This window comes from Ursus americanus, chromosome 9, assembly GCF_024610735.1.
Source record: "Ursus americanus isolate L20-20 chromosome 9, mUrsAme1.1.p, whole genome shotgun sequence".
NCBI lineage: Eukaryota > Metazoa > Chordata > Mammalia > Carnivora > Ursidae > Ursus > Ursus americanus.
In genome coordinates this window covers 71,889,936-71,906,512 of record NC_142135.1, presented here as the reverse complement: position 1 = coordinate 71,906,512, position 16,577 = coordinate 71,889,936, and the positions used below count along the sequence as shown (strand labels likewise).

The window sequence follows — 16,577 nt, the reverse complement described above, 5'->3', positions numbered from 1 at the left end:
GATGAGATCTTGTCATTTGTGACAACATGGATGGATCTAGAGGCCATCGTGCTAAGTGAAATAAGTCAGACAGAGAAAGACAAATATATGATTTCACTTATATGTGGAATCTAAAAAAACAAAACAAATGAATAAACAAAGCAGAAACAGACCACTAAATACAGAGGACAAACTGATGGTTGCCAGAGGGGGTGGGGTGGGGGATGGGCAGAAGAGGTGAAGGAGAGTGGGCACTAACAGGCTTCCAGTTAGGAAATGAATAGTCATGGGGATGAAAGGTACCGCTCAGGGAATATAGTCAATGATATTGTAAAAGTGTTGTATGATAGCAGATGGTAGCTACACTTGTGGTGAGCATAGCATTAACATACAGACTTGTTGAATCACTATTAATGTAACATTGTGTGTCAACTATACTTTCATTTTTAATTTAAAAAAATTTTTTAAAGATTATTTATTTGAGATAAAGAGAGAGAAAGAGAGAGAGCGCACAAGCAGGGCGGGGGGCAAAGAGGAGAGGGAGAAGCAGATTCCCCGCTGAGCAGGGAGACCAACGCTGGGCTCAATCCCAGGACCCTGGGATCATGACCTGAGCCACAGGCAGAACTTTAACCAACTGAGCCACCCAGATGCCCCTATACTTTGATTTTTTTTTATACAATTGTCTGCTATTTGGGCTTATCGTTTATTGAGAAAAAATATATAGATAATTAAATGAATCTTTTTACCTAAATGTATTTTTCTCAAAACTGACATTTTTATTATAAATTTCAGTCTAGACTATCTAAGAATGGTTTATTTAATATTACATGAATTTTCTTTATTATATGTTAGTCACCATACAGTACATCATTAGTTTTTGATGTAGTGTTCCATGATTCATTGTTTGCATGTAACACCCAGTGCTCCATGCAATACATGCCCTCCTTAATACCCTTCACAGGGCTAGCCCATCCCCCCCCCCCCAAAAACACTCAGTTTGTTTCCTGGAGTCCATGGTCTCTCTCGGTTCATTTCCCCCTCTGATTACTCCCCCCTTCATTTTTCCCTGCCTTCTCCTTAAGATCTCCCTGCTATTCCTTATGTTCCACAAATGAGTGAAACCATGTGATAATTGTCTTTGTTTTTTTTAAAAAAGATTTAAAAAAGAAGAATTACAGGAAAAAACATATTAATGAAAGGTAATCAATCTAAAGTGCTTAGCGCAATGTCTGGCACCTGATAGGCCCTATGTGTTTGCTATTATTAATACAAAGAGGAAATCTTCTACTGGGCACTGTTTATTTCCCTGTAAATTCTACAGTGTAGTGTAAAGCTGGGACTCCAGTGAATCTTGCTTAGAACAGCTGGCCATCTGCTGTGACTGGGACTAACATTATAATCTTGGACTTGTATGGTGGCTTTTATTGAGTTGGAACACAGGCTTGACGATGCAATCATTCTTTCGACATTGATTATGCGTTTGCTGTGTGCCAAGCACTGTGATCCTTGCGGGAAGGCTGGGAGGCAGAGAGCGCAGGAATGAACGGATAGCAGCTACCATTACTGTGTGCTAGCCACAGTGAGAGCCTTGACAGAAGGCATTTCATCCCCCCAGTGACCCTGCGGGGTAGGCACCCTCATCTCCATTCTCCTGGGAGGAAATCGAAGTTTAGAGGAACTGAGTAATTTGCCAGACCATTCAACTCCACAGTCACCCTCCGACGCTACACACTGAACATTCCCGCATACATTCTTAAGGAGCTTACTCTGCACTAATTATTAAGAACTCAGTGAGACCTTGAACATCCACTCGGCGCATCTCATTCTCTTTCTTGAGAACTCCAGATGTGGGGACCAGAGCGCGCCCGCTCTGCTGCCAGGGGCACCCCACTTCCTAACACCTTATAGGGAGTAGGATGGCAAAGAAGCAAAGGAGACGCGAAAGGTTTCGTCGCCAGGCCACCACGTCCAGGCTCCAGAGGATCTCCCTGGAAGATCCTTCTGTCCCCGTCACAGGAGGATGTTGGGCCCCAGCGGCCCCACATTCCCGAGCGGCACGCTGAGAGGCTAAGTTTCTCTGCCTTCAAAGCTCGCGCGACGGCCACACCAAAGCCCCAAACCTTGGGCAGGGGCCAAACGGTCACTTCCCCGCCCTCCCGGCGCAGTATGCAAATCCGAGCACCAGGAAGTAGCTGGGACCTCTCGGCCGAGCCCAGCGACAGCCAGTTCCTCTCCCGCCGCTCCGGGCTGTCCGCCGCTCGCTCCCCTGCCGTGGCGCCTCCGGGCCCGACGCGCTGCAGCCTCCAGCCCGCGGCAGGCGGGGCGGCCGCGCCACCCCGGGCCCCGAGCCCGTAGCCTGCCCTGCGGGGGCCCCGCCGGGCCGCCCCGTCGCGCCCCCCGCTCTGAACGCGAGTCACCGTGGAGCGCCGCCGCCGCCGCCCCGCAACTTTCACCCGGACCTGGTGAGTCCCAGGCGCGAGCCCGGGGGTGGACGCGGGCGCCTGGGCTGGGCGGGGTGGGGCGGGCGGGCGGGGGCTGCGGCTGTGCCACTGGCCCGAGTCCCGGGTGCCCGGCCGGCCCTGGGCCGGGGGCTGGGGGTGGCCGCGGGCGCGCGCCGCCTCCTGGCCGTACATGCGCGGGCCCCGGCGGCAAGGGCGCCCAGGTGCCTCCAGCCTGTGGGTGGCCGGGCCCTGGGGAGCGGGGGACGCGGGGGCGGGCAGCTCCGCAGGTGTCCTCCCCGCCGCGACGCGCAGACAGGCGGTGGGAGGTGTGGGCGGGGGGCGGGCGCGCTGCGGGTCCCTCTGGCGCCGACTGAGGGCTGGATGCCGTCCCCGCTCGGGCCACTCTCGGTGCGCCTCGGGGAAGCCCTTCTCCGTGCGGAGCGGGCGCGCGGCGGGGATCCTGGCGGGGACTCCTCAGGTTGCACAATCCGGCCTCCCCCCTGGCCCCGGGCTCCCCGAGGTGAGGGATGGGGGTCGGCCCGGGCTGTCTGCCAGGCCCGCGGGCAGCTGCGCTCCTCTGGAGCCCCGGGCGGGAGTGTGACGTCGAGGGGCTGCGGCAGAGGCTGGTGCGCACCCTCCCGCTGAGCCCGGCGCCTCCCGGCCTGCGAGGAGCAGTCCCGTGCCTCCGCCGGCGGAGAGGAAGCGAGAGTTATTTTAAGAATTCAGGGGTTGCCTTTCCTTTGCTCTGGGGGAAGGGTGTAAGCGGCAGTTCCCGCTTTCCTGCGTTATCTTGGCCGACTGCGGCATCTTCTCCAAGCTGTGCACTTGTAACGTTCCTACTAATAGCTGACGTGGTTGTCTGGTTGTTTCCGTGTGTGTGTGTGTGTGTGTGTGTGTGTGTGTGTGTGTGTGTGTGTTATCCCAAACCCACCCAGCTTGTTTGCCAGAAACCCCAGTTGAATCCGGGCCTTGCAGTTTCCTAGCTGCGTGTCATCTTGGGCCTATTATTGAAATTACCTGTATGGGTTTTTTCATCCTCGGGAGAACATATTTACCTCCTGAGCTATTTATTGCACGTGAAACCCCAAATGCATACATAGGCATCCCATAAATGGCGCTGTTATTATTTATTGCTAATAATTCTATCCATTAAAACAGGGTTCCCTGGTTCTTTGCAGTTTGTTGATATTAAACCTGAGACTAGGTGTCTGATTCAGCCATCTGACCTTCCAAGTAAAGCTGCTTAATAGATACACCCGAGATTTGCTGTCTGCAAAGCTAGGGTCTGGGAATCTCACTCACCCTAAGCACTAGCTAATAAGGATGTTTGGCTTACTTCTTATTTGTTGGCTGCCCCCCATGCTGCCTGTAGGGTTTAGGAGGGCAGGCCTGTTGTCCCTGCAGAGGTATATAAGCTAAGAGGAACAGGCACTGAAGGAGTACAGGAATTTCCTAAGTCCCCAGAAGCCCTTCCTCTAAAACCCTCTTCCTGAATGAAGAAGTTTAGAGGTCAGCTCATGTAAGGGAAGAGAAACAGGAGCTGGAAAACCTAAGTTTGGGTCTCTCCCATCATTGACCAGAGCTGTGATATGGAATAAGTTGGGTTAATGACTTGGGCCGTTTATTCAGCCAACATTTCCTTCATAGAAGTAAGCAGAGTTATATTCTGATTTGTCCATGTGTGTCTAGTCTGTATTCACCAGTGCAATGAAAGCTCTGTGAAAACAGCTGTGTCTGTCTTGTCCAAAACACTAGCCCCAGTGCCTGTCACAGAGTCCAGATTACTTGGGAGAGGGAATGAAGGTTGGCTCTGAGTTTGGCTCTGTGCAAGGCCGAGGAACAAGCCTGGATCCTAAAGCATTTGAAGCCTGCTGGCCCTCTCTGTCCTGGTTTCTAAAATGGGGATTTTTGCCTGTCCATTTATCCCAGTGTCAGTGTTCTAAGTGGGAATCTCTACACAGGATGGGTTACCCTGCTGTATCCCTGGGAGCAGGGGCTTGACTTGGAGTGGTGAGATGTAGCTTGCAAAGGGAGTTCGTCCAATCAAAAAGACCCACTTTATCTTAGAGTCATAAATGTCCCCCAAATATATGGAGACTTTACAATATCCCTCGACCGCCACAGGCATTTCTTTAAGCAGAAAAGTGGTCCACAGTATTATGAATTAATGACTCTCTAAGCCCCTTAGTTCCATTTTGTTTGTGTTCAAATATAAATCACCAAAACATCTGAGATGCCAGTTGGTTCAAATGAATATACAGAGTTGTAATTTAACAACATTAAATGATACTATGCATAAACAAACCCATACAAATTTAAATCAGTATAAATAAGAATACAACGTGTACAGTATGAAAAGTTGTTACATCTCGCTCACACCGCTGCTTCCAATGACCTCCATGTCCTCATGCATGGATAGTATTAACATCGAAAGGTCACTACAGCTATTAGTTGGGACACTGACCAATGACGCATTGATGACAACGGTGGCTTCAGATCTCTCTTGGGCTCTCTACCTGGCAATGACTGCTCACACCTTTCACTTGTCAGAAGCGATTCCTGAGAATCACTGATTCCAGAGTCAGAAAGGCTTCTGACTCTGGACCTCTCATGGACCCCAGGGTAGGCAGGGACAGGTACAGAATGAAGGTGTCACCACCAAGGCTGTTGCCCAAGCAGCTCTGGTGACTGCCTTGGGAGCTAGAGGGGCTTACTGGTTAGTACAGAAGCACCCAGGTAACACTTTACCAAAGGACCGCCTCTAGCCGCTGCTAGAAGTGCCTCCCATGAACCCTACAAGCTTCCTTGTGTGGTTTGTTGTATCAGTGAGAACATCATTTGAGGTGAAAATATTAGGTTGGGAGACAGGACTCATAAGATGCTCGTTAAAAGATGCACTCCTTTACTGAGCACCTGCTGTGAGCCAGGCGCCCTTCAAAGCCCACACTTCTATAGTGGACACGCACTGCCTATCATCTTTAAAGATTGGTGACCAGCAGAAGGACGTATAAGAGGAAGTTCCTTTTTTTTTTTTTCCAGTCAGAACTATTGAAAGATTTCTTACAGCTGTCCAGTTTCCTGATACTTAAGTTGTGAAATGTTGAGTTGACTCTATCATCATTTCTGAAATTTATTTTGACTAAGTTCCCATTTAGGGGAGAAGCCCAAATGTAGACAATGTATGGGAATTAGAATTTTTGGAACAGCCCCCTTTCAAGACTTTGACCTTCTTTTGGATATCTTTGGCTTAATTTAGCTGGAAGGGCTGTCTCGTAAGTTAAAAGAGCAAGTTCAAGTAATGACTTGGGGTGATGTGTTAAAAAGGTGCATCCATGCGGACAAGTTGCACAGCCCGAGAATATGGCCTTTGTTCTTCATTCTTGGACTTTTTCTTCAGCCTTGTTCTGTGCTTCATTTTCCCTTAGTACTTAACGAGCTGTCAACGTTCCTTATTTGCCACAAAACTATTTCTTGAAAGTTCTGTTTGCCATCAGGATGTCATTTTCGTTTGTATCCAACTCTTCCGAAGTTTGGTTATTTGACTGTCTTTGTTAACCTTCACATATTCCCAATCTCCCTTCTCTGGCCCCTCTTTTCAGCTCTCTGCCCACCCTCTTACAAGGTCCACAAACCATAAGTTGACATGATAGGAGCTGAGCATTTTTGGGAAGAGATTATTGGTTCATGTCATTGTAACTTCATTTCTTCTGATGCTGACTTATAAAAATGATGTCTCGTAAAATCATATGAATGGGGATACCTTTACAGAATCCATCTGAGCAGGTTTTTCTTAATGTTCTAGGCTCTGCCCCCGTTGGGTTGTAGAGCACTGGGCAGAGCTCTCCATTCCTGTAGCTCAGAGGGTCCTACAACTGTCTCATCTCCTTTTGACAATCCACGCCTCAGGCAAGTCAAATAATGCAAATAACTGCTCCGGCTCCCACCTTCTGTGAATATCTAAACTCACTCTGTTGATCCCAAGTCATGCTGATTGAAAGCTCTTTGCCAACACACCTCTCCAGTCCTCCTTCCTCTGTCTATTGGTACAACATCTGGTGGGGAGCTGTCACGACTTCCTTGGGCCCACTTTTCAGCACTGGTGAGAATACGCAGTGAGACCGGGGAGATGGGTCTGCGTTCATTCTACCTCCAGCTAACGTAATGACATCTTCTTGGCTTTTGGGCCTCTGCTCTTCCTGTAAATGTTAACCCCCACAGGGGTGAGGGAAACAGAGAAGCTCGTTGCAGAGAGACCCTCTGGAGAGGGAGGACCACTTCTGCTTTCCACGGGGAAGCTGTGTCACAGAGAGCAGAACTGTAGCCAGCGACCTGACAGGAGGCCCGAGGGAGGGGGCCGGCAAGGAAGTGATACTTCCTCCTGCTTAGAAGGCCCCAGACCCAGTCATTTGCCCGCTGCCCCAGCTTTCTTACCACCCAACACGGCTTTTTCCTCAGGGTTCCTTCTACCACCTTCCGCTCTGTTCATTTTCAGTTTGCCCCTGAGAGAGGGGGATGGGGTAAGGGAGGGGGAGGAAGGAAAAGAACGAATGTAGTCATCACTGGAGAGCCTTCTATGGTGAAGCCCATTGTGGCCATGCTTGATTTTACAGCATCAGAAAGATGTACCTTTTGATATTCACCATCATGGAAACCATTATGAAAATCTAAGTGGGTGTTTTGAAATCTTAATGTTTAAGCAATATAATAATTTCTTAATCTAGTACAATGGTTCAATTCTATTTTTAAAATTACTTAAGCTCTAGCCTCTAATTAATTTTTTTGGATACAACAGTGACTTTCATGCTTCTTTGACCACACCCCACATCAAGAAACATGTTTTACCTTGTGCCTGAATGCACATCTATCTGTATGCAAAAAAGAAAAGAGAAAGAAAGAAAGAAAGAATTTGGTGAAAGAACGCCTCCTGCTAGCTCATTGGGTAGTGTGACTCGGAGCAGTCCCTTTGAGACCAGCAGCATGGTAGGATCTACCAGAGTTTAAAACCCATGGGGGAGCCCAGCAATTCCACAAGCTCCAGTCCAATAGGAGGCTTATTAAGCAAATACAAATTAAGATACATCATACAATGGAACAGCTATAGATATCTATAAAGATAGTATTAAATTACATTACTAAAATGAAAGATGTTTTTAAAAAGTTGAATCACTATATTGTACACCAGAAACTAATATAACACTGTATGTTAACTCTACTGGAATTAAAAAAAAAAACTACTGGAATAAAAATAAAAATAATAAAATAAAAGTACAGTAACAAAATAAAAAAAAATAAAGGTTAAACACAAATGTGTAAGTAACATATAATACTAATTCTGAAATAAAATATGCATTGGTGGGACACATAATCTATAAGCTATGCATATTAGTAATTTTGATACTTAAGTTTTAATAGTGATTTTTTCTGGGTTATGGGTGAATGCTGATTTTTTTGCTTTTGTACATCTTTATTTTTTTATTTTTAAAATTTTTAAAATTTTTATTTATTTTTTAAGAGATTTTAGTTATTTATTTCAGACAGACAGTGAGAGAGAGAGAGAGAGAGAGAGAGAGAGCGAGCACGAGTGGGGGCAAGAGCAGAGAGAGGGAGAAGGGAGCCTGATGCAGGGCACGAGCCCAGGACCCCAGGATCCCGGGATCATGACCTGAGCCGAAGGCAGCCACTTAACTGACCGAGCCAGCCAGGCTCCCCAAATCTTTATTTTTTTTAAAAAGAGAATCACTTATATGATTTGAAAACAGCAGTATAATGAGCAATGGCACGAAGCCAGTGTGAGAGCAGGGGGAAGGGAGGACAATCAAAAAACCTTTGGGGCAAAAGTGGCCATTATGGTGCTTGTGTGGGTATAATTGTAAGCAGACCTGCCCCCAGAGGAACTCATACACTGTGAATGTTGTAAATAGGTGTAACAGTTTCTTTTTCCTTTTTTTTTTTAAGATTTTATTTGTTTACTTGAGACAGAGAGCGCACGCGCTAGTGGGAGGACAGAGGGAGACGGAGAAATGAACCCCCACTGAGCAAGGAGCCCAACTAGGGGCTCAATCCCAGGACCCCGGGATCATGACCTGAGCTGAAGGCGGACCCGTAACAACTGAGCCACCCAGGTGTCCCAGATATAACATTTTCTTAAAGGGATGTCCACTTCTTATGTCTAGTTATATTTAGTTACATTTAGTATGGAGCTTATTTCTTGAGTCCCTTGTACAGGAATCATTCCAAGGCCCACGAACGTGTTCTAGTGAGGTGGTGGTTAGCGTGGAAGTTAGCGTGGTTAGTGTGGAAGTTAGCGTGGTTAGCGTGGAGGTATTGCCCAGAATACTACATGTTGGATTTTATTGTGTAAAAGGGAAAATCATTGGAGCCTTTTAGTGAGAAGCCAATTTTTTCCCATCACAATCAACTTACTGCCTAGACTCTTGGCTACATACGGTGCTGCCCAATGATGAAGAGATAGGGAGCATTCATTAACTGCTCCGAATTAGGTGGATGATTAATCCCAGAGCTAACAGGCACTTCCACAGAGAATAATTTTGGGCTGAAAAGTAACACTTACTGTTTTTTTCCATGACATCGGTAGGCGTAACCGTGTAGTCGCTAGCATGTAGGTAATCCATCACTGTCCTAAGTGGTCATCTTGCCCAAACATTTAGCTAAATATTCTTGATGATGGTAGCACTGTTGAAGATGTAAGCAATTAATTCGGAGTTGAGGTCTAAGTGTCTGTGGTATTTAAAAGGAGAATATGTTGTAAAGCAGCAGCTTGGTATTGGAATCATGTGTATGATATATGAATTAGTTTATCAAAAGAATTACCATAACTAAGAGTGGCCATATTTGGTCAAAATGGCATCATTTGGCAATGATGCATAATCATTGCATACCTTGCATAATCAGATGCGGCATACTGGTCATCTGCTGTATTCACTGCCTTTGAGGGATTATTAATTTTAAATTTGAGGGGAGATAATATAAAATGGTAAAAAGAAAATGGGCTTCCAAGTGAAACAGATCTGAGTTCCTATCTTGGTTCCCCTGCTTTATGACTTTAAGCAAGTTGCTTATCCTCACCATTTAGTAATACCCAAGTTTGTGGTGGCTTGACAGAGCTAACCTATAATCTCCTAATGTTGTTTCTGGTGCACAGTAGGCACAGAATAAAAGGGACTGCAGCCTTAAATAATGGGAAGCTTCGTGATCTAGGGAGTGACAGACAAATACCATAATAGACACAGTCCCTGGCTTCAAATGAAATTTTAATATGGAGTTTATGGTCATCAATATAATCAAATGAGCACTGTAAGAGTTGGTTTTTGTCTCTCTAAACAAAACCCTGGTTGTTGTCTCTCTGGCCAGTGGACCACATTGACTTTTTGAATTGTTTCAAATTGAATGGATTAAAATGTATATAAAAAAGAAATTCTAACAAGTTAAATCTCATAACTGCCTGTGTATCTTTTACTGTATGGTTTTCAGTTATTTTTAAAGTTTTAAATAAATTAATATAACCACTAAATGAGGATTGTAATTTGCCTTAAATTCGCTTACAAGTGGATAATCTTTCAAGAGTCTAGTAGAAAAAACATTTCTGAACACTTTAGTGAATGACCCTCAAATGTTACATCGTTGCTATAGGTATAAGTCTTCAGCAAAGACAGGACTATAATATCCAATTAAACAAATGGCATGGCCCTTCTGGTGTCAAGTGTTGACCCTTGGGCTCTTGACATCACCTATCTACCTTGATGTTAGATGTATGAGTCATAGAATCTTGTAGAAGGAGGAGATTCTGGTGGTGTGTCTTAACATAGCCCTTAGCAGGTAGTCACTTTCCCTTGAACATCGGATCTCAAATGTTAGTTTCTTCCCAGGTTATCCTAATGCAGGGTGGTGGAGGGCTCATCGCGAGAAGCACCAGCATAGGGTGCTCAAAGTGGCCCATTTCATTTTTGGACAGCTGTGGGTATTACAAAGCTTTTTCTATCATGCTGCAGTATTTCATTACCATAATTTCTGCCTTTTGCTTCTGGTTCTGCCCTCTGACACTGTTTTGACACATTTGAAGCTGTGGCTGTCATTTTGGGATGTGGGGGGACATTATTGATTGCCTGTCCACCCAGCATCATCACTCTACCTCTCTTCCTAGAGAACTCCAGTTATTTCAGGATCCATCTTTTCCATGGGAGGTTCAGCAGAAGTTTTCTCCATCCCCATCTATAGGGTGGCCCTGACTGGTCAGAGGCTCCTATTCTTGCCAGTGATTGGTTCGTAAATGGGTGTACTTTGGGTTGGACAATAATCAGTAAAGCAAGGTAATGTTCCATAGATGGTCCCAAGATATAAATAGAAAAGGAGTGGAGGGGGAGAAGAGAAGGGAAGTGAGAGATAAATGAGGAATAAAGAAACAAAAACCCCTCAAGCGAGAGTCAAGAAATTGGCAGAAAAATATTGTAAGTTATCTTGATACTAATTTATAATGCGTACAGTATATATTTGTCCACTCTGTATTCTTTTTTCTCTAGTCACAAAGACTGGCGTGGGATTATTAGTGATCACTGAGTTTCCATAACTACAATTTATTTTTCAAATCTGTATTTATGGAGTATTGTGTGTTGGGCATTGTAGCAGATGCTCTGGGGGAAACAAACATTGGGAGTGTTGTCCTGGAAGAGTTTATTGTACTCTTTTCTTTCTTGCTGGTTCACCAGTCACAAAGCTGACAAATTAATATGCCATCAGCAGGACGGGAACCTCGCTCAGGAGTTCCCTGGGCACCTTAATCGTGCCCAAAACCAGTATCTTTGAGAAGAAAGAAGGCAGCATATGAGATGGATAGAACACAGGATGCGGAATTTGGAGCTCAAATTCCAGTTCTGCCCCTTCCCAGCCATGGGACTGCTGACAAGGTGCTGGCCTTGTTAGCTCCAGGGTCCTTATATTGAAGCCTCAGAGGCTGATTGTGAGGATTCCAAGATGCAGTGGATTCAGAACTAGCTACACGTGAAGCACTCGTCAGTGTTTGTCATGTAATCGTCATTATCAGGAGAAAGTTATCTAGTTGCTATCAAAACAACAAAACCACAGAAACAGAAACCAGAAGATAACAAGTGTTGGCACGGATGCAGAAAAACTGGAACTCTTGCGCACTGCTCGTGGGGGTGTGAAACCGTGCAGCCACTGTGGGAAACATGGCGGCTGCTCTTCACAAAGTTAAACATGGACTTCCCATATGATCCAGTAATTCTGTTCTGGTATATACCCCCCACATTGAAAGCGGGGTCTCAAAGGATTATTTGTACACCCATGTTCATAGCAGCATTACTCACAAGAGCTGAGGGGTGGAAGCAGCCCAGGTGTCCGGTGGCAGGTGCGTGGACAAACAAAATGTGGGATGTGTACACTGAAATATTATTCAGCCTTAAAAAGGAAGAACGTTTTGACACATGCTAAAAGGTGGATGAATCTTGCGAGAACAGTATGGTAAGAGAAATCAGCTAGTCACAGAAGGACAAAGACAGATCTTCCCCAACTTAAGTTGGAGTTACATCCAAATAAACCCATGCATTTCATACGCCTAAACCTACTGAACATTGGAGCTTAGCCTCCCTTACCTGAGATGTGCTCAGAACACTTATGTTGGCCGACGTCATCTAACACAAAGACTATTTTATAATAAGGTATTGAATATCTCATGTAATGTATTGAATAATGTACTGCACGTTGCTAGCCTGTGAAATGATCCCAGTTCATGATCCCAAGTACAGTTTCTACTGGATGCATATAACTTTTGTACCATCATAATGTCAAAAAATCATAGGTCAGATCATCATAGGTCAGGGACAACTGTACTGTATGATTTCACTTCCCTGAGGTCCTCTTGGAGAAGTCAGATTCATAGAGACAGAACGTAGAATGGTGGTCGTCAAGGACTGGGGGAGGGGGACACAGACGTACATGTTAGCGGGTGTAGAGTTTAGGTTTGCAAGATGAATAGAGTTCTGGAGGTGGATGGTGGTGATAGTAACACGAGAGGAATGAACTTAATGCTGCTAAATTGTACACTTCAAAATGGTTAAGATGTAAATGTGCATATTTTATGAGTTTAAAAATGATTTTTTTAAGGAGTTTTATTTCTTTATTTGAGAGTGAGAGAGAGAGCACAAGAAGGGGGAAGGTCAGAGGGAGAAGCAGACTCCCGGCTGAGTGGGGAGCCCAACATGGGGCTCGATCCTGGGACTCCGGGATCATGGCCTGAACGGAAGGTAGATGCTTATCCAACTGAGCCACCCAGGAGCCCCTAAAAATGATTTTAGAAAAGTTGCTAGGCAAACAGAAATGTATACAAATAATGAAGGTGGTCTAGAGGATATTTCATTGAGTCTGATAGAGTGTCCTTATTCTGAGTGGAGATGTGCCCATCACACTGGCTGGTGTGCACTTTTTTTGAGGGGAGGGAACAGGGTCTTCAACTCTATCATTTAGTACAAGACCATGTGGATTGATGGCTGACAAGATATTGAAGTGGCTGTGATGTATGTGAGAGGGTCTGAAAGTGGAGAATTTTATAAGGGCAGAGCCTGGATTAGAGGGTGAAGAGGAGGTTTTGAACAATCGAAAGCCTGCTGGGACCAGGCAAGGGTGAGAAGTGGGCCTTCTCCATCCCTTGAAGTTTGTAAGCATATGTTGAGCGATTTTCTCAGAGGAACTTTTATTTATTTGTTTATTTATTTTTAAGATTTTACTAATTCATTTGAGAGAGAGAGAGAGTGCATGCTCACGAGTAGGGGGTAGGGGTAGAGAGAGAGGGAGAAGCAAGCTTCTCGCTGAGCAGGGAGCTGGATGTGGGACTGGATTCCAGGACCCCCCAAGGCAGATGCTTAACTGACTGAGCCACCCACCAGGCATTCCTCTGAGGACCTTTCAGAACGGGTCGGGCTAGATGCCTCTAAAAGGTGCTTTCAGATTCGATAATGCTGTGTTTCCTAGCCATGTACTCACGGATTCCAAATTGTAGGGGAAGAATGTTGCTGATGGAGTTTTTCCTCGTAGGCTTGAAGGGGAGATTTTTAAAAAGTTTTCCCCAGGCAGGAGTGGTCTTTTTTCTTGTAATTGAAGTATAAAACATACATGTAGCAAAGCAGCTGAAAGCTGAAAGCTGCCTCCACACCCCCACACCCCAGCTCAAAAAGCAGAACGGTGCTCAGGCCAGCATCTCCCTGTCCACCCCCCAAACAATATTCGCTTCCCTCAAAGGCATCTCTTGTCCTGCTCCTAGTTTTAATTTAGTTTCCAGTGTAGGCTTTTTAACAATAAGGTGTAAGAAACTGAAAAGCAGTACAAAGCCATTTGGTTTGGCAGATAAGCGGATTTTCAAGCTGTGGGTTTGGCAGGCACTGGCCTCTCCCCTGTGTGTGGAATGACTACAGTTCAATCGGAGAGCAAGTCCTTGTCCTGTTTTAGACCCTGGCTATTCAGTTGCTAAAATTCTGACAGGCGAGTTTGATCAGAGCCTCATTTAAATACCTTTTTTATTCAACCCTTAGTAAAATTAGGCGGCCCTAGGCAGGGACAGCTTGCTTTTCTGCCCATCTCTGCACAGCTAAGTGAATTTATAAATGCAAATATATAAACGTGGGTGTGATAAAGGTGGTTTCCAGTGACCCTCATGTAATCAAACATCCTGCTATGGGCCACAAAGCCCGCCTGTGCACAGACATTTGAAAGGACTAACTAGTTTTGGGAGTTCAGGGATCCTCTTCCTCAGTAAAACAGGACTCCTTTTTCTCATGTGAAGGCACACAGTACCCTTATTACTAAATGTTCTGCCTCACGTAGTTTTGACATTTATTTTTGTTGGAGGGGAGAGAGAGCCATGATTTGACCTGTGGAATTTATTTAATCCATGAAGTAATGCATCATTTTTTCATCATTCAGAAAACATTTCTTGGATACTCAGCACTCATGAATATGTATGCATACGACCCGCCGTCACATCCACTTGTGCCATATGGACTCAGGAAGTAAAAATATTTTAAAAAGTAGACTGAGGAGTACAAGTTTCTAGCTCATCTGAAATAGGAAGAACACACACAGGCAGGGAGTAGTGAGGTGAGGTCTTCCTGTGAGAAAGTCACAGGCTGTGGTCCAGGTCAAGGCCCCGAGGAACCACACGCTGGGCGGACCGGAGGAGCCCACAGTTTGACTCACGGTGTCTGAGCGTGGCCTCTCTGCGTTCTCACCATGTACGACTCTTGGCAGCTGTGGGTGCTACAGAAGATTTGAAGAAAGACTGAATCCTGGGAAATGGAGGGAGGGCAGGGTTAGGCCCAGGCGCCTGACCACAGCAGGAGCACCCATTTTTGGGTAAAGAAGTGTGTTCCTCAGGTGAGGATAAAAAAGAAAAAGAGGAGAAACAACTTAGCAGGATTCCTTACTTACGCAACTGAAGAACTGGGGTGTGCACCAGGGGAAGTATGGTCGCTGTGAGAAAGGGGATGGCCACGACATGCACTTTGGGGTGTCTCAGGAGCAGTGTAATGTTATAGGTTCAAGCGAGGAATCAGGACTTGGGTCTAATCCCCATGTGTCATGTTCTAGGCTCAGGGCAGGAGATGAAGTTCCTTTCCATTCCCAAGTCAGTAATGACACCCTTGTCTCCTACTCCGGCCCATCGTTGCAAGGCTGAAATGAGGTAATATACCTGAAAGTCCTTGGCGAAATCTAACTCACCACATACTTGTGGCTATTGTTTGGGGTTCAACTTCAGTCCCCCTTGCCTTTGCTTCCTTTTCAGGCAAAAGGCAAAGGGAAAACATTTTCTTTTATTATTAGGCTGTCATTAAGCATAAGAAGTAAAGCAGTTTAAAAAAAAAAAAAAAACTAGTTTCATAGATAAAGAAACAGAGGGAATAAAAACCTTGCTGAACTTGGTTGAGGCCCGTCCTCAAGCTCCCTCACCTCGATTTAAACGCCCTGGTTGCAGGACCCCAGTAAAATCATTGGTGTGTGTAGCTCGGTGCGGCACCATGCCCTGGCCAGAGAGCAGGTTCCATGCAGGCTCTCCCTCCACGCAAACCTTCTGATTGACCTTGGAGCGACCTTGGCCTATTTCTTCCTGACAAGGCCATGAGGCTCAAGCATTAGTACATTGGTTTGGATTCGTGTGACTCCTATCATGCCATATAAATGAAAATCCAGATTTTAGGCTAAGGAAAGTGAAGTCTTCTCTATTGTATCTTAAAAGATACTTTTTCTCCTTCTAATAATAGATTACATGGCGCTTGACGTCTTACTAAATTAAAAACACCTTGAGATCAGGAGCAAGCTTCTCAGATGCTAAGCAGACCTCGAAGTTCACCTGTGGCGTTAAGGAGGGGCTTGAGTGCGTGGGACCCTCCAGTTCTAACAATAGTACGGCTGGTATTCCCCCATGCCACCTTACTCTTAAATTTGCCTTTTCTACCTTGGATTTCTCCCCATCTAATAAAAAATGTACTACCTAATATGTACTCCAAAATATTTCAAAATCCCTTCAATAGAGAGATAAAGCACTCTAAGGCATCAGAATAACTTTTTAAGATCAATAAACATTTTTTTAAAAGAGTAACAAACATTTAAATGAAAGCAGATTTGATTTTAAGAAACAACTGGAGCTTTTTGTTTTTTTAAGTTGACTTTTAAAATTTTGCTATACAGTTCTGTGATTTTAAATAAAAGTATAGACTCATTCAATCACCATCATACTAAAGATGCAGAATGGTTCTATCACCCCCAGCGTCTGGCAACTGTTGGTCTGCTCTCTTGCTTTAGTTTTGCCTTTTCCAGAATGTAATATAAATAGAATCCTATAGTATGTGACCTTTTTTACAGTGTGGCCTTATTGAGATATAATTCACACACTGTGTAATTTACTCATTTAATGTATGCAATTCGGGGATTTTTAGTTTGTTCACAGAAGTTAGCAACCATTGCTACAGTCAACTTAAGTACATTTTGATAACACCATAAAGAAATCTTGTACCCACAAGCAGTCACTGACCATCCCCCCGCCCCCCAGTCCCTCTTGCCCTGGGCAGCCACCACTAATCTGCTTTCTCTTCATATAGATTCCAGGCAACTGTTTTTAATGATATTTTGTGC

General features: G+C 45.1%; 1 protein-coding gene across 2 annotated transcripts in view; it reads left to right on the top strand.

Annotated features, from left to right (window-relative positions):
• Window positions 1-2,186: 2,186 nt before the first annotated feature.
• Window positions 2,187-16,577, top strand: part of LYN (LYN proto-oncogene, Src family tyrosine kinase) — a 118,059-nt gene continuing 103,668 nt past the window's right edge. For both annotated transcript variants that reach the window (XM_045789072.2, XM_045789070.2), the window contains exon 1: window positions 2,187-2,444. The gene's annotated coding sequence lies outside the window, so the exon portion shown is untranslated. The remainder of the gene's footprint in view (window positions 2,445-16,577) is intronic.